The sequence below is a fragment of the Trachurus japonicus genome, chromosome 18 (assembly GCF_045865225.1).
Source record: "Trachurus japonicus isolate A0001 chromosome 18, Traja_1.0".
NCBI lineage: Eukaryota > Metazoa > Chordata > Actinopteri > Carangiformes > Carangidae > Trachurus > Trachurus japonicus.
Genome location: NC_140924.1, coordinates 26,416,763 through 26,437,989, shown reverse-complemented (window position 1 = coordinate 26,437,989; position 21,227 = coordinate 26,416,763). Strand labels below are relative to the sequence as shown.

General features: G+C 45.9%; 2 protein-coding genes across 3 annotated transcripts in view; one reads left to right on the top strand and one right to left on the bottom strand.

Annotated features, from left to right (window-relative positions):
* nlgn2a (neuroligin 2a) overlaps positions 1 to 17,151 on the bottom strand; it is a 214,014-nt gene extending 196,863 nt beyond the window's left edge. Inside the window, exon 1 of one of the 2 annotated variants that reach the window (XM_085806188.1) lies at positions 15,940 to 17,151. The gene's annotated coding sequence lies outside the window, so the exon portion shown is untranslated. The remainder of the gene's footprint in view (positions 1 to 15,939) is intronic. The other variant, XM_085806187.1, reaches the window with a different exon arrangement.
* Positions 1 to 21,227, top strand: part of tmem256 (transmembrane protein 256) — a 68,402-nt gene that overhangs the window by 25,759 nt on the left and 21,416 nt on the right. The window lies entirely within an intron of this gene.

The window sequence follows — 21,227 nt, the reverse complement described above, 5'->3', positions numbered from 1 at the left end:
TTTCCACATTTGCTGCATTGACTTACTGTTGCTAAAAAGCAGCGACAGCATGCTGTGCGCTTTTACCTGCTGGCTGTCTCCCACTCAAATCCAAGTCAACACAACAAACTTAGTTTGCATTTCTAACCTCCAGCACATCCTGTCCTGCTCCTCTTTTTCTACCACCTATGGAGAGGTTCTCAAATAAAAAGGCGATGAAGCAGGGTTTGTAGAAACAATCCGAGGTGTATTTACAACAAAAGAAAAGAAAAAAAAAGAAACAGCCGTGCCTGGTGCCATCCATCATTTCAAATTCAGTATTCCTGGGCTCCAGGCTATTCTTAATGGAGACCACCAGCTGCTACCTATCTCATGACCATGTCCATGTGTAGCTGCTGTATATTTTTTGAAAATAAATAGTTTGTGTTAGCTCAGTGACAAGGCTATGCTGGTGTGAGAGACCTCCATAAACCATATCTATAATCTTATGTTTGTTTGGCCACTGGTTTATAGTTCCTACTAAGGCCTGCTACCTGTCAGCTCTACAAAATAAGAGCCCCAAATTTATAGGTACGGTATGGCTGACGGGCCGTTGTGTTGGCAATGTGGACGCGCTGAAGGGCAACGCCGGAGTCGAGATGTATACGACTGTGATGTGTGTGTATGTGTGTGTGAGAGAGAGAGAGAGAGCTGATGTGCTGTACACTGAACTCGTAAACAACAAGGCAACATCGGACCGGACAGGACCCCAATCAAATCAATGCAGGTTCAACGTCTATTGCCCCCGTGTGTGTGTGTGTGTGTGTATGTGTGTACGAGTGTGTAGCGAGTCAGATCACTGGATCAATCCACAGGGGACTGAGGGTTGACAGAATAATGACCTGTCCTCTGTTTTCATCAGCCTTCGTCCCTCTGCAGCCGTGTTCTCTGCTCTCTCGCCTTTCTCCCTTTGGCTCTTCCATTTCTTCTCATATACACATCACCTTCTTCATCCATCCCTCCACTATTCTTTTTTTTTTCTTTTCTCGCTCTCTCTTTCTCTCTCCCTGTCACACTTGTCCAGAAATAACTCCTCTCTCACATGTTTCTCCTCTCATTCCATCTTTTCTGCGTCTTGCTGTTGTCCATGCTGATCCTCTGTTTCTCTTTTGTTGCATGCGGCCTTTTCTATTTTCCTTTTTATAAAAATTCTCTTTTCAAGCGACCCTGGCCCTAGCCCCAATAATTCAAACAGCCCTTTCTTTGATGCATCATTCATGGTTTTGTTCCCTAATGCACTCTCTATCTCTTTCACAGCCACACTATCAAATCTTCATCATCGGCTTTTATCTGGTGTTCCAGCTTTCCCCTTCTTCCCCCCTCTTGTAATGTCTTGTCTTGGTTTCTCTTGCCGTTGCTGCAGCTTCTTGCCCCTTTCTATTTCTATCCATGCTGCAAAGCTCAGCCTCTCACTTCATCCCTGCTCTTTCAACCCCTTCCTTTTATGCCCCCACCCCCCCACCCTCCCCTCGCCTATCTCCTCCTCATTCCTTTTTCCATCACTTTCACTTCTCTCTTCCATTTCTTCCTCATTCAGCCACCCCTCCTCATCTTTTTCATCCTGCTTCTCTATCTCGCATGTCCCTCCTTTTCTCCCCTTCTCTGTCCGCCTGTCATTCCCTGAGGTGAGTGGCTGAGTGCTAATGCCCAGGTCTCAGTAATGGGATAATCCTTTACATCGGAGCGGCAGCATCAGTCAGGCTACGCGTCGCTCTCTAAAAGCCATCCTTATCATCGGAATAGGCCTCTAATCTCCGCATCGCACGACATTCCTGTGTCCAAAAATGTACACACACATACATGTTTACTGACCAAATGTCTCATTGTCAGGGCCCAGTCTCGCTCCGGATCCCATTTTGTTTCTTATCGCCCGAGTGCTGCTATCACTGAGAGTGTTCCTGCGCCGCATGTAGCCTATAGGATGTTTATCTTCCCAGCAGAGCAGTTAAGAAGCATGTATGTTGTTCGGCATGATGGAGCAAAATTTATATACTGCAAAAAGGCAGATATCCGGAGCCGGAGGCTATTAAACTGGAGTCACAACAGTGTTTAAGAGCCAGATAAATGTATTTGTGACAGCATGTGTGCAGATAGAATCACATTATTTTCCCTCTGCAACGTCAATGCGAGGTGTTTGCGACACTAATGCACCCATATATACTATAAGTACACACACATACACACACACACACAAGTCTACTCCTGCCAGAACTGGAACATCTGGGCGCCCGAGTGGCAGGATCATCTGGGGAGCGTTGATGTGTTGCTTTGACTGTGCGTGTCCACCTGTGCCCAGAAATAGCTTGAAAAACACAATCTCTCAGCAACACCTGCTTTGGGCCTTACGTAACTGGAAGCTGAGACCACACTGAAAGGAGCCGGCGAAATTGAAGAAGGGGAGGAGAAATGGATCTAGAAGTAAGTCTGAGTCTCGGTGTGTGTCTGGTAAATATACGTCTGTGTGCATGAGCTGAGAACTCTAGTTCTACTTTAAGAAGATGTAAAATACACATTATTATGGTACAACCTCTATGGATTCGGTTGATGTGACAAAAAAAACTGCTTGGGATGCAAAGAGCAGTCTCCAAGTCAGACCAGAGCCACTCATGTGACCTTTATAAAAATGATCCATGAGCACCGCCTGGACTGTCACCTAGAGCTGGAGGAAGTTTCAGGCCAATAAAATAAGTCAGAGGAAGACTGGTCGACATTAAAAGAAACCAGGACTGACAGTAAGTGAAGGATGAGCTGTGCTCACTTGTGTCAAAGGCCACATAGTAAGTCAATGTTATAGTGGGAATTGTAATTTTTGCATTTAATTTGCATTGTAAAAAATAAAAAATAATAATTATATAGTGATTTATTGTTGGAGCCTGGAGCATTAAAGGGACAGTGTGTAATATTTGTCAAGGTTCAATGGCAAAAATCTGAATACTACCCTACGAATGAATATATTTGTATAAGTGTATAATCGCTATAAAATAAAATCTGTTTGGTTTACATAGCCTTATAATTCTTCTTTTATATATAGCAAGGGTCTTGGTTAGAGAGTGTCGCCATCTTGCACCGCCATGTTTATACGGAATGGAAAATCCAGCCAACCAGAGAGCACGTTTCAAGAGTTTCACGTTCCTAAATAAACAATAGAATTATAGAAAGATAATAGGATCGGAGTGCTAGATTCTTTCCCTCATTTTACACACTGGACCTTTAAAGAGCAGCCCCAGGGATTGAGATGTTACAATTAGGGGTGCAACAGATCAATAACCTCATGGATCGGATGGGATAACGGTTTTGAGTCACAGATCAGATCATTTTCGGATCAGCGTGGGGGGGGGCTTGATAGTACATGTTAATAGGAAGAACAATGTTGTTGTTTTTGTGCGCGATGTAGAGCTGCTGATACGAGCTGAGTTGTTTTTTTTTAAGTTGAGAGTAATCCAAACAGATCACGAGATTGCACCACTACTTACAATTGACTATATTGTGATTTTGATAATATTTCCATTAATTGCGCAGGCCTTGCTGCAGAATAATCATTTTAAACACAGATGGATATGGGTGCACAGTAACAAGGACGACAAATCCAAGCGCACACAGACAACCAGAGTTAACGTGTGTGTGTGTGGTGTATTATCACACTTGGCGTCACATCAGGTAGAAGCCCTGACTGATATGTTTTGATAGAGCGGGGTACTTAGGCTGACCTTTTAGAAGAAAACCTAATATTCTCCTTGATGACAGAGGTGCCGAGGCGTGATGCCTGTGAACCTGTCAGTGCGGCTCGCGCAGGAGATCAGCCAGCCAGCCAGCGATGTGACAGTTACGCCGCGGAGGGATAAATAGATGCAACACTTAACTGTATCACTTATAAGCCATTGAGAACAGACCGCCGTACCCACAATACATGCGAAGGTGTATGTGATGACATGTGTTACGGTGGGGTGAATACGCTACATCGAGTGCATCCATCTGTGTGCGTCGATGTGCTCGTGTGTGTGTATATGCTAATTTCACCGTACACTTGCAGAAAGTATCGTTCACGCCCGACTGACTTTAATGTGTGCAGACTACGTGAGTATGGCTTGGTGCGTCTCCGCACATTTACTGTACCATGATCTTACAGGATGCAATTTTTGTGTCTTCACGCCCCGTGCGCTCCCTGTCCCAGTGTGTAGACTGTGCACGCTCTCGACGGGCGGCCTGAGACTGAACAAGCACTTGGTGTTCAAACGTGTCTGAGCATTTCTGCAGAGAGCGGTGTGTGGCGTAATTGTAAGCTATGGCATTTGTAAGAGTAATTGCTAAGTGTGTGTGTGTGTGTTTATTGTCTGGAATATAGAGAGCGTGCAAGTTTCACGAATACACAAACACAAACCAATGCAAATTCAAAGCTCAGAGCACAGACCTCATTACTCTCACTTTCCCTATACATCTGTCCCTTTTTCTTCTCCCCCTGCTTCGGTCTCACCAGGCTGCTTTCATACATTTCACAGTCAGAGTAGAGAGCCTGTTTATATGTTGATGGGCCTTCGCTTGTCGTCCATAATGGGGTGCAAAGAGCCGACAAAAGCCCTGCACCAGCTCCTCCATCAGGTGAATGATGATGTCTGGCTTGTGCCAGGGTCTGCACCCATCATGCATCAGTTTGAGGTAACATGGCAGAATGCTGATTTCGTTTCAGCGTGCCAACTTTAAACGGAGTGTTGTGGCAGCGAGGGGGCTCAATCTACCCAAATGACCATTCAGTTAATTTAACTGCAAAGTTACACAGTGTAAAACAACAGAGAGATGGTCCCCACTGTGTATGTGGCTGGACCGTCATCTGAGCTGCCCTCCTGCTCTGCCTGCTCATGTCTATCTTTTAGTTTAGTGTTTAGGTATTCCTCTGCCTACTTTGGTAATGATGATGCATGTAATGAAAGTAGTTTATTTGCTTTAATGGAGGTGAGGTTCAGTGTTTTGGAAGCACTCCTCCTCCTTCCTGAGCAGCTGGGCGGCTGAGCAGACTGTGGCTCAGCACTCGGCTGGCCAATGGTGAAAACACCATCACTCAGTCAGTCAGGAACAATTGTGGTTATCGGACTGCCCTGCTGTTGCTGTCCAGCAGAAGAAGAAAAAAAGATTTGCATTCACACACACACAAATGCTCCTGAGGTAGTGAGTGAATACTCTCAGATGTGTTGAAAATAAAATAACATAAAAAAGCCTTTCCCCTTGGTCTGATGCTGGGCACTTACAGCTGAGTTTGTGAGGCTGGCGTCAGCCGAGCAGAGCTTTACGGTGATGACTGACTCTAAGTCATAATTTACCACCACTTCCCTGCTTCCAGATTGAGGATAATGGTAGGGATTAAGGTACACTGGAAGAAGGGGCAGGGTTTTCAAAGGACTCATGCGTCTTGAAGCCTGATCTTACAAGGTACTCCATTGCTCACATGTTAAATACAGTCTTATTTCAGATAAGCTCTTTAAGTGCATCTTCTAGTGGTGTACAGTACAAAGGTTCATTATGTGAGGTCTTGGGGCTTTACAAAGGTGACGGTTCAGTGTGCTTTCTGTAATGTCCTTCATAGAGAACGCTTAATTAATTCAAATTTTCCCAAGCATGCATAAATAATCCCAATTTAATTAACTGTTCATGCTTTGTTGATCAATCGGAATGAGTGAAAAAAGTAATGACTAAGATTGAGGTTCAATACAGTTTTCATCCTTGTCTAGTGGTGTTTGTTTGTGTCTGAACCCTTCACACTGTAAAATAGGAAATGTTATCTCACCCTTTACAGGCTGACTGAATGTTCAACTAGAAGACAGGTGGATCTCACCTTACTATTTCTACAACTACTATCACATTTAACTATACACTATAATTAAACTAATAAAACTTCTTTTATGTGGTCTGGAAATGAAACAAGATGTTTAATTAGCTGAATGTTGTGTACTGAATGGGTCTCCTATCTGCCGAGCTGCGCACTGGTATAGAATAATGTGTTTCTATGGAAACAGAAATTACGGAGGTGATGAAAACATTAGGGTCAAAGTTAATTCACAATGTTACAGCGACTTTGTAAATAATAACTGTAAAATGATTACTTAACAGTGTCATGCATAAAAACATGCTGACTACAGAGCTGCCAGGTGTGCTGATCTCTACACTCCGTCACTCCAGGGACAAAGTTTGGGTGGTGTTTAATACCCTGCCACCCTCCCAAACCAGCCCAATGTGTTAGTGTTATCACTGACCTTGACTTGTAGACCCCTTGGGAACCATTTTACTCTAATACCTAAAACCACAATGTTTAACTTGTTCTCTGACTCTAAATCCCTGTCTGTCGTGACTGACCTTGAAGGCTTTGACAAGAATGAATGTAATAGCATTATAAACTGTTGTACAGAGAAGACGCGTGAGCTAGAGAGGGCACTTGGGAGATCAGATTATTCCCTAAAACATATTTACTCTTATGTAAAGTGAAGTGACAGCCATAGTGAAATACGCCTGAGGCCAGTAAACCTGCATGTGTGTGTCCTTGCGTGTGTGCATGTGCATGACAGGCTGAGCCGTCAGCACACAGAGGCTTACAGGAGTCAGCAGCTCTGCAATATACAGCCGGAGTGCTAAGACAACAAAGACAACAACTCTCTGCCGCTGCCACTCCTTATTCTTTTCACCTGCGAGTGGAGAGTTTTACCAACATGGACATACCTCGCCCCAAGGTTGACACTGTGAGGTTCCATCCACTCCACAAAGGCCCTTGTGGAGCCACTGCCGCTGTGCAGCAACGATATGATCCCTGACTGGCTTCTCTCCCAGCGGGCACCTGCCAGAGGTGTTGATGAAGCACCCGGCATCGCTCCTCGGCTGCACCACTGCCGAGGAGCAAACCCTGCTCTCTGTGGTAGAGGGTAAGTATATTTCCTCTGTGCCACCCAGGCCCTACCTCATTATGAGCTGCACTGTGACAAACTTCTTGTCACCTCACTCTGAACAGGAAATACTTCTCTCCTGTATGCATTGCCCTCTGCAGTTTGTTAAAGCATTCTGTCTTTAACTGACCTCCACAAGAACAAGCAAAGCTTTTGGCTTGGTGAAATTTCCCGTCCCTGACTGTGGCCCAAGCAGGACACCTTGGGATATGAATGAATCATGTCCCCGTGAGCCAGGCCTCTAAATCAAAAGTCCACCCACCCTGAATTGGACCATGGCAGGCATATGTTCCTGGTTCCGATCCATTTAGTTCTCTTAAACACTCCGTTAGGCGGGGGAAAAAAGCAAGATGGAGGGCAAAGGGTGGAGCGAGGTTGGGATGAAACATTACAGCCATGAGAGAGGCTAAGGGTGAAGAGGATTTAAGTGCAGTGTGCGAACAGCAAGGGCTGCCAAAAAGATGACAACCAGCAGATTCAGGGAGAAACAGGGAAGAAGGGAAGTCTGGTAATAATAAGAGGAGTGAAGGGGCTAAATGAAAAGCGAGGACAATGAAAGTGGTTGTGGTGAAGGATGGAGACAGGGCAGAACTTGTTAAGCGGGTTCAAGTGATGTAAACAGGAAAAAGAGGAAGGACGGAAACGGAAGAAATCGGCAAGAGGGTGCTGAGAGCGGGGTGGGGGGTGCTAGAGGCCTCCTTCCATAATGATCCCTGAGCTCTTCCTAATTGGGCAAATCTCTGAACAGGCACCCAGAACCCTGCTCCGGAGAACAGGTCAGACACAGAGCGAGAGAGGGAGAGGGAAAGACGGAAGGAAGGGGGGAAACATCTACAGACACAAGGGGGGTGCCATGAAAAGGTTGAGTTATGTGAGTCTAATGAATTGAGGGGTTGTACAAGAGCAGCATTGACCTCTACCCAACTCCCTGCTCCCGACTTGCCTTAATTCTCTCTTTCAACGCTCTCCGGCTTTCGCCAGCGTGTTCGAAATCTATGAGCATCTGAATCCTCTAGAATTTTTGAAAAATATATTTGGCTTCAGAGGATGACACAACTGAGGCTTAGGATGGCCCAGGGACCTTGTTTGTAACAGCACGGCCAATGAAAGGACGGCAGTGGGTGAGGGATGTGACAGAGAGGAGGACGAGTGCTCGATGAGGGCCTCTCCAGAGGACAAATTTATGAGCGTCCTGATCAATGGGTTAATTAAGTGGAGAGAGGAGAAAATGGAGAGGGCAGGGGCTGGTCTGGGTAGCCACTGGCGAAGAGGAAAGGGGGAGGGATGAAAGGGCAAACGGGAGTAGGTTAACAGGGTGACAGTGGAAGAGGTAAGTAGGTTTTAGCTGAACTGAATATTTGGAAGATGTAGAGCCCACTGTGGAACTTGTGTGCACACCAGAATTGATTGATTGGCCATCCAGAAATCCTCTCATGGAAATTTCTTCATGTTAGTGATGATTATGAACTATTGTCTCACCTCCTGGAATCGATACAACCCCACCTCTTCAGATTTGTCAAAGTCTCGCAAAATAAGATGTCAAGAACACCTGTCTATGGGTCAGTCTTTCAGAGACCTTTGGAAAATCAATCCAGTTATTTACTCGTCAAGAAAATCTCGATGGGAAGGAATACGCGGGTCGAGCGCGCGCACACATGCCCATAAAGTTCACTTACGCAACACACACCCTTGAAACTGTTCTGTCTTCCAGCTTGTGAAGCACATGCACTCTCCGATGAGAGGGATCGAGCTCTTCCTTTGAAATGTGTTTATTCCCACAAAAGGAGAGAGAGAAAGAGGCGGTTAAAAAAAAATAGCAGGGCACGGAAATCCTGCTGACTTGCAGCCTTCCTAATCGACGCCCCCTTCCTCCTATTCCCCATCTTATTGCCAAGTCCCTGGAGTTTAAACCCAAATGGAAAGAGATCGTTTCAAGTGTGTACCAGGGGAGCTCGGGTTGCTTTTCTTCCCAGGTCTTCGCCTTTGCGGAATCCACCACACCCCACCCTGTTCCGCCATCTAAAAGCAATACGCGCCGACATATACCCCTGCAAAGCAATCATAGCACTCATTAAGCGTTGGCGCTAGCGTGTGATCAAGGTTACACTCCCTTACCCTGGCTAATTAAGGTGACAAGACCCTATCTTTCTTCCTCTAATGCCGTTCCCCTATATGCCACCAACACATTCCTGCAACATTTACAGTTATAGTCTCTGCTCCCTATATTTGTATTTCTAATATCCTATATTCCTGTTTTGATAGCTCTTGCCTCTCTCTTTGCACTTTTGCTCCATCTTTCTTACACCTCAGGTAAATTCCAGACAGTAAGAAAGGACACATGAAGGGCGCTGTGCAGGGAAGGCGAGTCATTTTCGCCAAGATACTCTAGCCTGAGGGTGGCAGATAAGTGCACTCAATAAAGTTCGGTACGAGTGAGAACACTGACATTTATGTTCGTGGTGCTGTGAGCTGCTACCTGTGAAAGTATAACCTGCGAAAATCTGCTCAAGTGGGGAGTTTGGCCCAGGAGTGATCCGCACAGATTGGAATTTAGCCCCTCTTTTCCTGCTACCATTTGTCAGCAGAAGAATTGCCTCAGCCTTGAGAGACAGTGTGAAGAGCCACAGATGAATGATTCAACCAGCATGCATTGTTTTCTGTGAAGGATGGAGAATACACATGCCGCATCCTTAAATATTAAGCGGAGACACAAAGAAAGTGCCTTTAGTTAAGATAAATCAAAGGAGAAAGGCATGTCAAAGGTTCTGAGGCATTTGCTCTTTAGTGATTGCACAAAAGCATAGCCTCCTGACTGTGATGTGTGTGTGCGTGTGTGCACACATGTGAGTGTGTGTTCCTCTTCATCCTGAGGGTTACTGTTTTCTTTGTTGATTGCAACAATAACAGGGACAATCATTGCCTGCTTGGCATCATCGCACGCAAAAGCGTAACACTGCCATTCTGGTGCTCATTCATCATTGTCGTGCCTCTGCTTTCCTTCCTAACCAACACACACAGACACATACACACACACACACATGTGCAAACACATCTAGAATCTAACAAGGGCCTGACAAGTAAGAGACATCCTAATTCGCTACATAAGAACAGGCGTATTCTTTTCATTAGCGTTCTGCCATCACCACAGCGAGAGCCCAGCAGCCTAACAATGTATGGAGCTGGAGCTGGAGCTAGACAGCATAGGAAAGTACTTGAAATGCTCCATTTGCTCAGAGCAGGAGGAAGAACTGAAGCTCAGTTTGTAAGCTAAGGTTGAGGAGGTGATGTGCCACAGTACGCGCATGCAAGCCTTAAAGTAAGTGTCTTAGTGGTGGAGAAAGCAGAGATAAGTGCGTGGCAGAGAACAGCTCATCCATAGCTCCTCCAGGCAGCCTTCTTAGCAGCAGCACTAACCCCTGGGAGAGTGACAAGACAGCAGCGCCCGGTATCGCAGCGTCCTCAAGTGTTGCCATTAGCCCGCAGTTCTGGCCATGCCTCAAACCCAACCACTGCGACCCGACGTCACTTATGTCAACAGATGGACATCAAAAAGATAGCAGCCTAGCCTGTACTACGGGACAGCCACTGGCTATGCCGCCACGGAGCCTCATTATGTTTGACTGACTGAGACCAGCTCCCAGTGTGTGTATGTGTGTGTGCCAGAACAAGAGAAAAATATGTGTGCTTTGTAACAACCCTCATCATTATACAGTGCAGCCACAGTGATAACACTTCAGTGTGTTGGCCAGCACAGCCACTACTGTTGCTGCTTCCTTTGCCATCATTACCATTCAACTGGTCCTTCTCTAGCTAGTTGTTAGGGCTTCCACTGACAGCTCATACTAATATGTGTGGTGGTGTGTCAGCCCATACTAATGTGTGTGCAACAGCAGGGAAGAGGTAGCATATAGCAGATGTTAGGAGAGCAAAATAGAGATGATGGTATAATGTTGTGGCATTCCGCTCCCCTTCCTCCTCTGTGCTGTACAGTGCACCTTCCTTTACAGCTTTCTTTTTTTTCTTGAAACACCCTCCCATTTGCTCTCCAGCTCGCTTCCTGCTTTTTTCGATTTCTTGTGACATCCTTGGTCACTTGACTTTCAGAGCACATTCTCTCCTCCTCTCCGTGTGTGTGTGTCTGGAAGTAAGAGTGCGGGAACAGCGGCTTGCCAACCTGCCTGTCTCTGGCCCCGTTGACCCGGAGCTTGTTTGCCATGCTGAGGGTTTACCGAGGGATACACGCGAGGATGTGGCTACTCCTGACCTTGAGACGTTGTCAATACTATAACTCACTCAATTTCTCTGTGTATACGTGTCGATGGCAAATTGTAATATGCGGTGTGTGCTTGTAAGTCAAAGATACATGACAGACAGTCCTCTGTGTGTGTGTGTATGACCGAGATAGTGATGGATAACACAGGAGAGCAAGAATTGTTTTTTTCATAAACACATTAATCTCCAAAGTTATGTTCCAGTGAGATTTGTGTATAAAATCCCTGGACTATGAAAAGGATTGCAGAGGGGTATTAAGGGCAAAAAAACAAAGCACACAGGTAGAATTCCCTTGGATGCACCAGAGAAGTACAGGGAAGGCAGGCAGTATGCCAGAGGGATGAGCTGCAGCACTCAGAGCAACATGGATTCTGACTGTCAGTCAATCTGACTGGCCAGAGAGCAGGATGTATTTAATCCCAGCTGTTGCTGACTCCAGTGCTGTTGATTCCATCAAATCTGTATCATGCTTTCTATTCAGAGCCTCATGGCATGAAATCCCATTGTAGCCTTGCACCTCAATTATGAATGGAATTATTTGATTTGATTTTTTTTGGGAAATCACTCAACGGTGGTTTTAATCTTTGCAGGTTTCCTGTTGTCAGAGGGACTGTGGAGCTGCGGCCAACCTTGTGCGATGTCAGACTTAAGAAGGCAGCGAGCGGTCCTGAGCCAGCCCCATGGATGTTCTGGGTGGTTTCTCACCGTCTGTGTCTCTTCCTTTGGCTTTTATCTCTTTGAAGAAAAGAGGAGTAAATGTTCATTGATCTTGGCTGGTGGTCAGCGCGGTTCTAGCAGGGGGTGGGAGGAGCAGCGCTGTGAAGGTTGCTGCAGCGGTGGGCCGGAGACTCAGGAAGCGAACATCAGGTTTTTTCGATCAAAATGTGTCTGAGAGCGTTCGACCTTGATCTAACCTTAATGAGCACACCGGGGATGCCACGGCGCTGTTCACCTCTGGATGACGGGCATCGTCGGGAGTGAGGGATGGGAGGGGTTAAAAACAAACAGAGGACACAAAAGAATAAATACTTGATGACGGCGTGAGAGATGGATACAGTGAGAAGAGACAAACGGGAGCACAGAGAGCACCACGATATAGAGAAAAAGAGGAAGACTGAGGCAGACTGGAGGAGAGAGGAAGGACAGAGCTGTGAGACAAGTAATGGCTCAAACCCCTCTTCTCCATCTTGCGCCCTAGAGAGCAAAGATCTCATTCAACAGGCGCAGACAAAGAAGAGAGATGGGCCGCTGTGGAGGGACTGTGGGAGACCAGCACTCTGAGAGGATTGCAACAAAACAGACACACTGACAGGCAAAAGGAGGGAAGATGGAGGTACTTCTCCCAGAGAACAATCCTCAGCAACACAATATAATCTTTTACCTCCTTTATTTCAGTACCTCTAACAGCAAATTGCCCGCTCAATAGTTTTCACTACCATATACAGCCAGACTGGGTAGTATTAATAATAAAATGGACGCACAACTTTTAAGATGGATTTCCCCCTGCGCTGAGAAAAAAAAAAAAAAAAAACGAAGTAAATAAGACGTGCTTAGGCTTGCACATTGAGAATGTAATAAAATATTTGGTCCTAACGATTTCATGTCTGGATTCTGCACAGCATGGAGGAAACATTGTTTACTGGGCTGAATCATACAAAAAATGCATCCTCTAGCAATTTGCACATTGCAGCAGTCAATGTGGTGATGTCAGTTGTTTTGTTGTTGTTGTTGTTGATTCGGCTTTGATACACACAGACCGATCCCGGAGCACACATACAAACCAGTCAAAACAAAATGCGAGGCTGAGATTTTAAAACCTTTCTGGGGCTTATCCATCTCTGAAAAGATGCTGCCATGGCAACGACACATGCTCCTCACAACAACAGCAACAACAACAACAGCAACAAAAAATGTAATCAAATTAAAGAAAAAAATAAAAAATAAAACCGCCAGGCTTTCTTTGAACCAAATGAATGAGTCGTCCACAAATGTACTGCGAGGAGGAACAAGAATGAGTAATAAAGGCGATAAAGGAGTCACGCTGAGTGTATAGAGTGTTACAGAAGCGTGCGGAGGAGGGAAGCAGTCCAAAAGTCGATTTAATTTAATGGAGAGGAGCGACGGCCTGCACATGACAGCAAACATATGTAAAAGACTGGGCGACTGTATAAGGGGAATGGCGCTACGGGAAGAATGAGAAGCACATTCCCATTGTGAACAGCTTGTTGTCAATTATCTATCCTTGCTATATAAGAAAGAGCATCTATTATAGAGCTGTTCCATTTAATCAGCAGAGAAAAAACACGCTTTGGCGGTGGAGGTTAGTGCTAACACAAATGAGGCCACAGCAACAAGTACATGTCACAGCATCTGCCAAAACACTGAAGGTTCATTCCCAGCTCCACGGAGATATATTTGTGTGTTACCTACCAGAGTTCATTCATCGAGCATGTGTCAGACACACTTTTCTGAAACTCCCTAAAAAATGTGCAAACTGTTTCCCACAATTATTCAAGATTCTACCAATTATACACCTGCTAACTGCACAGTTTGTCACATTGGAAACTTCAAGGTCGCTGAAAAGTAGAAGATACATTTAGTATGTGGGAAAACAGAAAAGTCTGCCAGCAGTTCTGTAAATACACATCTGCACCGTCAAAGGAGTGACTGACAGTTTTTTATAGCAACAGAAGGATGATGTGAACAACAGCACCTCCCTGAGGACCTGTATGTTCAGCCAGCCTTGGCTTTACTCATTTATTTCAACTTTGCTCAACAAACATTTAACATCAAGTCTCCAGCTGCCATTATCCTAAAGATTTTTTTTTCCCCACAGCCGTCATCCCTCACCTAAAATTAGCATCAAACACTGTCAACGTCTTAACCCACACTGGGACCTGCTGTCACCCATTCATCTACAGTAAAAAAATAAATAACGAGGGGATAAAATTAGAGGCAGCAAACGGAGATGGGAGAGCTTTTTAACGACTGTGAAAGTGTGAGCGCGTGAGGCTGCGATGGCCGTTTCAACCCTGTCCTGTCACAACACCGGCCAGCATCTGTTGACTGCTTAGCGACCCGCACAGGGAGCCATCAATCTACCCAACAACAAGCACCCAGCGCTTCGGGCCCCCCCATCTGCCTTCAGCTTTACTGCACCTTGCCCAGGATGGTCAACGAGCGGTGGTTTGGCGGGGCTTTGCATGCATTTGGTTTGGATAGACAGAGAAAATGAGGAAATTCTTACACACAAAGTGGTGCAAGCAGGTTTCCTCGACAAGCAGACCTCTTTTTGTTTTTGTAAGTGACGTGTTGTATCTCTGCAGGATTGCTCCACACTGTGTCCCCCTCCTTTACATTTTTATCTCATTGCATGTGTGCATTTTCCTCGCCGGCACTCAATCCACACACTGCATTAGCCTGCCACCTTTATACCTCCTTAAATATCTCCACAGGTCCTCAAAGTTTCCTGGCAATGAGATAAATAACAACTCCTCTGTGACAGCATCTATTTAGCACAAGGACAGTCGTGCATCTTTTCCCCACGCCTCCATTAAGATGCTTTCTCCTCACAGAGGAGACGTCCCTATCTGCCTATATAGGGCAGCCGAGCCGCCTGAACCAAGGAGGGAAGCTGAGCCGAGCTGAGCTGAGTGGAGCTGCCTTCCCCTTCTCGTCGCCACAGATAAGAACAGAGGTCTTCTTGTCCCTGCTGAATTCTATCATCTAGCAGGCCCTGCCGATCCGAATGCCCCACAACACCAGCCACAGCATATAAATGCGCCCCATTCTTCGTGCTGTGTATGTGCAACGATTTTGTGAGTGTGTGCATGTGCATGTGCATGTGTGTGTGTGGAGGGAAGCATTTAGGGGAATATGTTCTCATGGCCATGGCGTTTCCTGGGGTCTTTTGAGTATAAAGACCACATGAAAAGATGCTCAAATTAGGCTGAGGGATGGTTTAACTGCTGAAGGGAGACTTTTGTGAGAGTGCATCATTTCAAACATCTGTCTGGAACACAGCCTGTTTTGCTTGCAAAATTTCTCCTTTCACTCTTGTGCATTTATTGTCATTGTAAAAAAAAAAAAAGAAAAAAAGAGTGAAATGAACAACGATCAACATATGCGCTGTGACTGGTCCAGAACCTCAGCTATAAGCACTTTGATTAATAAGCTATAAATTCTGCATATAAATAGGAGAACAGAGAAACGAGCTCGGTCTGCCTGAATAGCTGCCTCTGTTTCTCTCATTTTACCAGAGGAGCTGGGTCCAGGTTTCTCATTAATGGCTGCAGGGGATGCATCCTCCCTGATATGAAGTAAAAACCTTGCCTGCATGAGGCACGAGCCACTCACAAACACTGCACAAATCAACATAGGCTACATACAGCTACACAGATACATGTTGCAAAAAAATCCAACAGATTGACCAAATCATTGAGCAGGAAGCCAACAATAAGACGACAGTGTGTTGTTGACAAACATGCATCTCTATTAATTCACAGAAATATGTTGTAGAATTAAACATGGGGAAACAGTTAATATAAAATCATAAGTAGGCTATTTGTAAAGAAAAATAGGCTACTTAATTGTAGTCACAATCACACATCCACATACAAAAATGCAAACTGGGAATAACAATCAACTGGAACAATATATTTTAGAGTGCCACTCTTTTCAGTAAGAATGAAAGCCAACAGCACTGACCATGTCAGGCTCAGCCTACCTGTTAATTTGTGATCCCCGGGTGCAGGTGTGGTGCCAGATCCCCACTGATGTTTCCTTCTCTTCTCTTTTTTCCTCCTCCTCGTCCTCTTCACCAAACCTTCCTCCAGTAGCGGTTACTGTCAAACGTGGGGAAAAAAGAAAAAGAAAAAAAAGTGTAGGCTACCTTACAAAAATGAAAACAAAAACATAAAAAGTCCCAAAAATTAAAACACCAACGATGCCAGCCCCCTCGTTCAATCCAACCGGGCCGGCAGGTGGGACTTCATGACTGTGAGACAATGACAGTGGAGGCTGAATACCAAAAAAATAAAGCTGCTCTACTGCATCACACACCACACACAGCACGATATAGTATGATTCCCCATTCGAACGGACAGGCTCGGTTCGGTCCTGTCCTCACGAGCTCGGCAAATATTTCGAATGAATGTCTCGGTTGTCAGTCCGGTTCTCCTCACGAGGAAAAGTCTGTGTTTTTTACCGAGGCCCCCTTCACTGACAAAATAACCCCCGGATAACCCGGACGTGTCTGCGGGGACTCGGCGGATTTGACAGCCGAAGAAGTGTCACCTGTGTTGACCAATGGTCGCGGTTACTCGGCTTTTGAGCGTTTTTCTCTCTCTTTCTGCTGGGATGCCGTCGATAAATCCTCAATTAATCCCTTCAGGACGAGCTTCGACACCGACGAGCTGCGCTCCGACACACGGTGCAAGCCTCGTTAACGGCGGACGTGCACGGCGGGGTTCTCCGGTAGTATAGTGTTGTGAGAAGACGCTGCCTCCGCTGCTGCTGCTGCTGCTGCTGTAGACGCCGCGACCGCCTCGGCTCTCTGTGGCGTGCGCGCGCACAAGCACGCACGCTCGCTCGCACACACGCTCGCACCCGGTTCGTGACGCGCGCCGCAGTGTCGTCCCTAGCAAGCTGGTCGCCTTGGCAACGCTTTCTTCTGACCTCAATATGGTGGCTTTCTCGTTTCAAAAATGCGTCGCGTTCACCTCAGTTTGTGTCGCGCGGACAGCATCCTCGCGCTCACTCGGCGATGGAAACGGGCGAGATATGAATCCGCTCGTCTGTACGGAGGGCGTCCTGAGGTTGGTATCCATCCTCTCCCGCGGAGGGATGTGAAAAATGAGTGCTGAGGAGTTTCATTTTTTCGGCATCCCTCTCCTCCGCTCGCATCCAGCCGGGCAGATCTGCATCAGCATGACGTCAGAGGATGTTAAAGTGATACTAGCCCTTTTTTTCCCACCCCTCCCCTTCCCCTCCTCCATCCCTCTATCCCTCCATCCTGCATCTCTCCTTTTTTGCTTTCCTTTATCACCAGTCACCCAAACACCTTTCATCCTCCATCCATCCATACCTCAGTCGCTCCCCTCCATCTCTTCATCCATCATATAGTTTACCCTTCCAACCAGAGAGCATGTAATTCTCTCTTTCTGCCTGGGTAATCCCTACAGTAGGCTAACCATGTTAATCACTGAGGGATCAGCATCACAACAGTATTTTGAGCGCCAAATGGGGTATTAAAAGAATTTTATAGTGATACCACAGAGGATAAAATGACATAATATACACCAACACTCATTAATCAGCACTATAGGTCCCTTCAGGAAATGATACAGATTTTTCAGGGGGGTGGGTTGTTGACTCCACCAGCTTGCACATTTATTAATTTTATGTTTTTACTTTAAGGGATACTAACCATCTAACACCCAGCATGGCCGAGTCCCTCATCTCATCAATGCAGATGGTAATGGCTGTGTGGTGGCAGCACCTGTTCCTCTTGATGCAGCACAGCCATACGTCTGTCTTATTACCGGGGTCGTAACACAGCCAAACATCTGCCACAGTCACTCTCCTACCGCAGTGCCATGTATCTACAGTTGGTGGGATGACACCTGCCAGGAATTCCCAGCTCACAGGATAAAAGTCTCCCTCCCAAAATAAAAAAAATAAAAAAGCTGCTCCATCTCTGCTTGTTTTCATGCTGTTATCTGCAGTCACAGTCAAACTTAAGTATAATGAGTGCCACCCCCAGACATATCCAGATGACACCCGTGTGTTCCGAGGCGAGGCACCATCCAGATCTCATTCTAGAGAAGATTTACTGCTTAACATCCATGTGGCACTGTTATATACTCCCTTAAATAAACCCCAGGCAGGGAAGCGGGCTGCTTCTTCACTCATGTGGGGAGCCGGGCTGTCATCGATCAACCAAAACATCATGTCCACCCATCCCGCCTTTTACCTTCAGACATCCAAAACTACCTGAGGGACACAGATGAGGCAAAGAGAGAGCGCTATGGGGCCGCGATCTCAGCTATAAAGACAAATTGTCTTTGGTGGTGGATGTACATTCCCCCAGTGATATCCCATCAGGCCAAGGTGAGTGGGTAGAGAACCTGTGTGTGTGTGTGTGTGTGTGTGTGTGTGTGTGTGTGTGTGTGTGTGTGTGTGTGTGTGTGTGTGTGTGTGTGTGTGTGTGTGTGTACAGGGGTGATGTTGATGTCCTACACTTGATAGACCTTAGCCAAGCATCAGAGGTAATGGCCCACATGGGAGACCTGACAGCTGAGCCCACAGCAACACACACACTCTCACTATCCACACTTTCACACGACTCCTTTCAGTTTGTCACTGATGTACGTTGATACACAAACACATGTATCACACGACACATGCGATCCCACTGCACAGAAAGAAAGAAAAACACACACAAACACACACACACTTCCATGATGTATGTTGCAGTAGAGGTCAGTGTGGAGCCCCCAGAGGGAGCAGCTGCTCTGTGGAGATGGAGCGCCTCTTGTGTGTTTATACAGTATGTTCTTATGCCTCCAGAACACCATTACAGTACATTGTGCTTGATGAGTGCAGCTCTACACATAAGTGACCAGTCAAAAGACCCTTTGATGTGGCCCCAGGGTCTGGGGCCCCTGCAGACCCCTGCCTCGGGCTCTCTCTTTTTTTTAATAGCTTTCGTCTTTCAAATGAGAACATCGAGCTGGAACCGAGGACCCACAAGGGAGAGCAGAGTTAAAGGGATAGTTCAATATTTTGGCAAATTGGCCCATTGCCATAATCCCTATAGTTTTAGGAATAGTTTCATTACCTTTATTTGTCGGTGCAAGCTGTTTTTAGAATGGCAGAGCAGAGCCATAAGCTGCTCAGAGCTACGCTAGGCTAATGGGATTTCTAGGTTTCCTTAATCAAATACACAATCCAATTAATAGATAAATAATATCGATAAATAGATAATAGATAAATAATAGATAATTGTTTTCGAGACAAATGCAGAAACTGCTTGCCTAAAAACTGTACCCAACGGTTTTGCATGAATTTACCTTGAAAACAATTCTGTCTCGTAACGTTCCATTATTATCTCATAGCGTGGTGAATGTGCAGGTCACAGCTTGTCCACGAGAGTGTTTTGGAGTTGTTGGATTGTGTATTTGATGAAGGAAACCTAGAAATCCCATTAGCCTCTGTAGCGTAGCTCTGAGCAGCTTGCAGCTCTGCTCTGCCGTTCTAAAAATATCTTGCACCGACAATTAGTAGTTTCATTACCTTTAATTGTCGGTGCAAGCTATTTTTCAAGGGCGAGGTGCTCAGAGCTACGCTACGGATGCTAATGGGATTTCTTGGTTTCCCTCGTCAAACTCATCAAATACACAATCCAACAACTCTAAAACACTCTCATGGACAAGTTGTGACCTGCACATTCACCACGCTATGAGCTAATAACGAGACATTACGAGACAGAGTTGTTTTCAAGGCGAATGCAGAGACTGCTTGCTGAAAAACTGCCCCCGACAGGACTGCGTATCAGCGGTTTTGTATGAATTTACCGCGTATCAGCGGTTTTGTATGAATTTACCTCGAAAACAACTCCAGCTCGCGGCTTGGCTTGGCCGTTCTAAAAATAACTCGCACCGACAATTAAAGCTAACGAACCTACTGCTATGACTATAGGGATTATGGCAATGGGCCAATTTGCCAACATGTTGAACACTCCCTTTAAGACTTGTATATGTTGGTACACATATGTACATGGGAAATTATAATAGCACATATGTAGCAATCACATGTGTATGTCGGCCTGTGGATTTAATATTCCATTAACACCAGGCTGCGGCGACTGTTAACATTCTGCAATATTACAATCAAATAATTAGTTTGCTCGGAGGTGTTTGCGATAATATGTCATTGTAATCTCATGAAGCCATTAACCTTTTCTGTCTGCGGCCCCCACAGTACGCAGAAAGCCCATTTTCCCTCCGCCTAATTTGCTTTCCTGCACGCTGACCCATTGAGCATGGCCACAAATCCCTTCCTGTGTTTGCAGACTGTGGGAGCCTGCACCGTTACAGAGATTAAAACAGACTATCAAAAGAGAAACAATTATTTGTTGGTGTATGACTAATTCTAAGGACAGTGGTAACGCGTGCGCTCACCTGTGCAGTGTGCACACGCACCATTATACACATAATTACAGGCTGTTTTTCCTCGGTGAGAGAGCCGGGGCCTGCGAAGTTGTCATTCCAAATAGCTGAGGACAAACTCCTGCAAGCGGATGCCAGGCGCTTTTAATTCACAAAGCTGTTTTGGTTGGGGAAAAAGAGAAAAAAAAGAAGTGTGGGCTTCTGCACAGTTGGGCGGTATAGCCTGCCAGGAGAGGGAGAAGGAGAGGAACTGTGCATGGCACAAATAGATGTTAAATGAAATGTGCTCACTCACCTACTGTTCCTGCAGCGGTGATTACCCTGTAACCGCTTCACACTCATCCGGCGCGACACCGAGAGTTCAACATCTCTCCATGTCCTCCTCTTGTCCTCCATGTTCTCGCCCTTGCACCTTTAAACCTCTTACCCATCGCGCCCTGTCCCCCCCCTCCTGCACTTCCACCTTCTTCGTCGGTAATCTTTCTTGACTTCCTTGTAGCTTCACATTTATTCTCTCTTCCCCTTTTTTTTACCATCTCTCTTTCTACCTCTCTGCCCACTAAGAGTTATCTGCCCTCTGGGGGAGTAACCAGTGTTTTCCCAACCTTACTCCCTTCCTCCCCCGCTGTGCCGCTCTGTCCCTCCTGGCATCGAGCTCTTGTTTTCCACATTCATGGATTTAGGTTTGGGCACAGTGTTATTTATTATAACGTTGTTTTGGTTTGGTTTTTATTTTTTATTTGGGGTGAATTCACAAATAGCTGCAGAGATTGTGTTAGGTGAGCCATGAATTTTAACTGAAGCATTATGCAGGTCAGTAGAGGGGCAATGGCATGTAGCAGTA